We start from the raw sequence: 6000 nt of genomic DNA, 5'->3' as shown, positions 1-6000 counted from the left end.
TATATATATATATTTCTTTGTTAACCTATCTCTTGACTCCCTATCGATGTGCAAATTAGGTCACGTGAGATAAAAAAGACCATCCAAGGAAAACAGTATGCATATTCCCTGGAGTTATTTACCTGGGTTTTATCCCCCATCCCAACCCGAGTGGTGTCGGAATGTGAAATCTCACGTTGAGATACCTATCTATCTATTTATCTATCTATCTGTATGTCTGTCTCTCTATCTATTTATCTATCTATCAATATATTTTATTGGAATAAAATTTGTCACCTTGAAGTGGTATTGAGCCAACAACATTTATTGAATGAAAGTAAATGTACGATATATGATAAAACTGTGTTGACATTATCCCCAAGTCTTGTTGTTACTTCTTTTAAAAAAGGAAAACTGGCAATGTAATAAATTATAAATATCACTAATGTTTAAATGCTTATAGAATATACCAATGTAAGTCTGATTTCTTTATTACATATACAAAAGGGCCAATGTAGTTTTCAAAAAGGTTTATTTTAATAGATCCAATCGGTTTCATTGCAATTTTTCATTAGAAATAGCACACAAAGTCAAAATCACATGAATACATTTTTATATATATTAGCAGACATAAAGATGCTATTAAAATGGCAGGGCAGTGTATACACCCGGTATTTTAAGATAACGTGTCAAATGCACGGAAGCTCTGTTGATACGAGGGTTCGAACCTCGGCCGAGTTATACCAAAAGACTTGCAAAAATGGCAGTAACAGCCACCTCGCTATGCGCTTAGCTTTAAGAGGTTAGTGTTAGGACTGGTCGGTCTGGTGTCAGGATAATGTGACTGGGTGGGACATCATGATACATGTCTGCAGCATGATGCCCCAGTGCTCGACATCACGATAAACTACCACACTGCATATATCCTAGCTATTTGACTGAAAAATTGTAAAAGCTGCGTTAAAAATTCAATTCACACACACACACACACACACACACACACACAATGTTGGCATGACATGACTATTTAATTCTACGTGAAGGGAGAGGTGTAAATGTAGAAAAGAACTTCGCTTCAGCAACAATCTTTGTCACTTCAGTGAAATAAATTTTAATTAGACTTAAGTGAACGAGAATTTCATTTAAATGGAATAAATTACTCTTTTAACGTCAGAGAAAATTCTAATTTAAGAGCAATATTTAAGTTGTAATGTTTCATGTAGCAAAGGAAAAAAGTGTAATTGTCCTTGACCAATAACCTCACGTGAAGCTTCAAAAGATTCGCTGACAATAGCGTCAAACTTCGTTGCTCTTGAGACAGCATCTTCCAGTTTACCGAAAGGATGTATTTTCTGTATTTTTTTTTAACCAAGATGCACCACGCCCAATTTCCTTGATTTTTATGCTTCATGATACGCACTCTGCTAAACGAAATAGCGACACTACTTTTTCTAGTAAATGGCCTGTGAACATCAAAATACTACAATGGGTATAATTATGGTATGCGTCTGTATACATTAATAGATATTTCAACAGGTGTGAGACCGGAACTTGTAATTAGTTAGAAGCATACCCGATTCGTTCAAACGTATTGCAACTATGGGTATATCTTAAGTTACAGAAAACTGCACTTAATGACATAGGTGTAATTTTTGTATATAGGTAATTTCAACATCAGTTTCATTCGAATGATCGACATCAATAAGCATTATATGTTACATCCAAGATCAGTTCAGGATTCTTTCATTAATTTTAAGCACCACTAGATTTTAGATACGCTGGGCTGCATCGTTCTCTCTCTCTCTCTCTCTCTCTAGTCTAGATTTCAGGCAATGAGTGGGATAGGTAACATACCAGACACATGAACAAAATAAATGTTTGAGAATTTTTTTTTTTACAAAAGGGCTTAAATACAAGAGACACATATCAAAGATAATATTGTGTTACATTATTATAATGAAATTGAAGATTTATATATGCTTGTATAACCCTACAAATTGTAGAGCGAAGACATACCCGAGTGCATTTCTTGTAATGAACACGTCACCGCGACGCACTCTATGATAAATTGTTTCGATGTCCAGCTAATGATAAAGTAAATATGTCGTGCATTTTAACTTTCTAGAAGGAGTTATCGTTTCTTCTTAAACTTCAGCTTGTTTGCAACCACATTTCCTTTGAATAACTACGTATCTAACCTTCATTTTTGAAACCTACATTTATACCCTTAATCACATTAATTTATCTTTTATTACCCAATTACCCATTATATACACCGTGTACACTCGGATTACAACTAGGCAACAACAATGGGATAGCAACAAAAAGGGACGCAAGCTATACTCCATGGTAAATAAGGTCGCAAGACATACCAACACACCACAACTCGTTAGAAGTCAGGATCAAAATCTTATCAATAGGATACTAATAGACAAACCTAAATTAGCAAGAAGCTTTAAGAAATATTTGACAATCAACATAAACTCAAATGGCAAATGCCCACACTGTCTACTCCAAGAAGATTTAAAACAAGTTTTTAACACCTGCCATAAGTATGGAACCCAAAGAACTAGGTTTAGGACTAAACATAAAATAGGGTCCCCACCGACCTATCCAAATTTCCTCAAAGAACAAAACTTTAAATAAGGACATTACTTGCAAAAAATATTTAAACTTCCTCACCGACATTGGGAAAAAAGGGGGGATTTAAACAAGAGTGTAAGACCCGCTAAACAATAAATAAATACCATTCATTAAATTACAACCAGGGGACAGGCTAACAAACTAAATGTAAAAAAGACCAGATGTCTTTGACATGTCTTAGTGACCCGATTATTCGGCAAAGATATATGTCTTATCAAACTAGATTTAGCCTGAAAATAACATCACATGAATAAATCTATCCACGAGCCAGGAAAATAATCAGAAAAAAAATAAGTCCAAACCTACCAAAACTAGTAGACAGGCTAACAAAGTTAAAATCAGGGAATAAATAAGAACAAGATCTTTGACAAGTCTTAGCGACCCGAATATTCGGCAAAGATATCTGTCTTATCAAAATAGATTTAGCCTGAAAATAAAATAACACCACATAAATAAAACAAAATCGAAACAATTATCATAACTAGTAGACATGCTAATAAACTTAAAATCAGGGAATAAATAAGATCCGATGTCTTTGACATGTCTTAGCGACCCGAGTATTCGGCAAAGATATCTGTCAATCAAATAGACTTAGCCTGAAAATAAAATAACAACATACTAATAGCTTCATCCAAAAACAACTAGGAAAATAAATCAAACATAAAGATAGATTAGCAAGTACTTAGCCCAACCCTAAACCCACACATATAGAAACAAATAAACTGCAATAACCCTTAATCTAAATTTTTATATATAAAAAATAATCTTTTCTTGTATTTTTTTCTTTCTTTAAAAAAATTATTTTTCTAGGGCACAACAATCCTACAACATGAAATTAAGGACACTAACATATTTTCCTACCGCAAGGTGACCGCAGATCATATGTAGTACAACAAACGCAAGTGCGCTAAGGCACAGCCTCTCCTCGAGACACTAAAACAATTAGAACACCTAGATAAGACCCCAAAAACTAGAATATATAAAGTGGTCTAAAAAGCCCAAGACCATTAGGCCCCGCTGCACAAGGCGACAAAGTCTATCAAGATAGGAAAGCTTACTATAACCCCAAAAGTAATGCCTATAAGGTGGCAAACCCCAAGGACCATCAGGCCCAGCTGCACAATGCGGCAACCAAATATCTAGCGACACTAGTTAGGACCCTAAACTTAAGAATATATAAGGTGATCCAAACCCCAAGGACTATCAGGCCCAGCTGCACAAAGCAGTGCACCATTAAGCCTTGGAAAGTTTAAATAACCATTCACAAAAGGATGAACCCAAACCAAGAACCACCCCACCCAAATCAGACTCAATAGATAAAGTTTAAATAACCCTACAGAAGACTATTACTAAGCGGTCACTGGTGCGGTACTATCTTTAAAAAAAACGGCACAGAATATATCTCCAAAAATCTGTCAAGACGACAATTCATTAACCTTCTGGCAAGGGAGTCAAAAAATGTATACCCTGGATAAACCAAGGTGACTTCGTAGTGAGCAGGCGCCTCCCAGACCGAACCTTCCTCCTCGCCACCCCCGGACATTAAATTAATAAACATATTAAATACATGAAGGGAGAGGTACTTTTTCTTCTCTTCATGAACAATTAATTAACCCCCACATGGGAATAAAAAACCTTGGTGTCCCGATGTGACGTCATAGTGGCGACCAATCGCTACTGGCGTCACATACTGCTTAGCTGACACCTGGAGTAGCTAACGCAGACTGAATTGCTACATTTAACTCGAGTGTGTGCTGGGTCTATCTCCACTCGAGTATAGCCTTACATTCAGATCGCTAGGGTCTAGGAAGCCAGTCATATTAACCCAAGACCTGAAGGCTCAATTAAATAGTGCCTTTTATGCACAGCAATTCCTGGGAGATGAGGCTCTAATTCTTTCCCCCGGGATCAATTAAATAGTCCACTTATGGACATTAACCAGACGTACATGCCCGTTTGGGCGAAAACGTCTATAATTTAAATGATGATGATGATGATTACAACTAGATCTCCATTGTCCTACGTGAAGATCAGATCATCGTCTAGGAGAGGGTAGATCCGATTTTAATCAGGTTGCACCATTTATATCCCCCGTTGATCGAGAATCTTCATATATTTTCACTATATCATCTTTGTGTTTTTAGATTTGTATAGCTCGTTCGTAATGAACATTTCTGATACGTACTTTTTTGTATTATATATCATTTCTTGTGGCGCTCTAATAATGCCTTACAGTGGTGGTGCGCCGTACAATCTTTAATCAACCAGCCAGCACAAAAATCACTGAGTTTTTCTCGTTGATCACTAAGAATAAATAAGTAACATTCTTTTTAAATACTATGAAATATATTCCCCCCACCACCACTAAAGTATGTACATGTAATTGTTGGGTAAATCGGCACATCAACACAATCCTGACCATATAGTTCCGGGTAAGTATAGGTATCCGAAAAAGGCACAAAACAAAAAGATCAAGGCAACACGGAGTTAATAGTCTTTAAAATGCAAAGTAAATGGTAACAAAATATAATATGCACTAATTTAAAAAATTAGAGATTTTCTCTGCTGAAGCGTTATCGCTCGTCTGGCAAAGTTTCACTTAATAAAAAAAGAACTGATTTTATTTATTTCTTTATTGATGAAATTTGTGTTGAACAGGGATTTGCTTAATGTTGACAACGGCAATCAGTCTGTGAACCTCAAATGAAAATAAATGATGTACAAACCACTGTCCATCAGTCCTGGTTGGCCCCCGTGACGTCATTCTGGCCAAAGTGGAAGACCTATGTATAGTATAAACGTTAAAGTTTATATATATATATATATATATATATATATATATATATATATATATATATATATATATATATATATATATATATATTATTTAGTATTTTTAAAAAACAACACAAACCGTGTCAAGAGTATTTTCTCCAGTGCCGGATTAAACCCTGTGGCGACCCTTAGGCAGTCGAAATCTTGCGGACCCCTCGCAAATTATCTCCTAATACGTTTTATCAATATTATTTTGTCCGTTGTCGCGGGGCCCCTAAAAGGCGTGGGGCACACAGGACGGTGCCGACTCTGCCTATTTCGTAATTCGGCACTGATTTTCTCCAATTATTTGCAGGCAGTTTTCGAAGGAATTATTTTAAGATAATAACAGTTGTTATATTCGTTCCATTTATAATCTAAACAAAGATTCGGTCATTGTACCTAACTTGTAAACAGAGAGCATGCGTACGACACGTGTATATGTAGTTTCCGCTTGATAAAAACCGGCGCGTGTCAAGGATTACTTATCTTCTAGTCTTTGGAAACAAAAAGGTTCAGATTTTCATTTTCTTTCATGAAAATTGGACACATCTATGTCATTAA

At 35.8% G+C, this 6000-nt stretch overlaps 1 protein-coding gene across 2 annotated transcripts in view; it reads left to right on the top strand.

Annotated features, from left to right (window-relative positions):
- Positions 1 to 5864: 5864 nt before the first annotated feature.
- LOC149789622 (endoplasmic reticulum disulfide reductase DNAJC10-like) overlaps positions 5865 to 6000 on the top strand; it is an 85513-nt gene continuing 85377 nt past the window's right edge. The window contains exon 1 of one of the 2 annotated variants that reach the window (XM_089971649.1): positions 5865 to 5949. The gene's annotated coding sequence lies outside the window, so the exon portion shown is untranslated. The remainder of the gene's footprint in view (positions 5950 to 6000) is intronic. The other variant, XM_089971652.1, reaches the window with a different exon arrangement.

The sequence above is a fragment of the Sinohyriopsis cumingii genome, chromosome 10 (assembly GCF_028554795.1).
Source record: "Sinohyriopsis cumingii isolate HCF-2022 chromosome 10, ASM2855479v2, whole genome shotgun sequence".
NCBI classification, from domain to species: domain Eukaryota; kingdom Metazoa; phylum Mollusca; class Bivalvia; order Unionida; family Unionidae; genus Sinohyriopsis; species Sinohyriopsis cumingii.
This window is presented reverse-complemented; position numbering and strand designations above follow the sequence as displayed.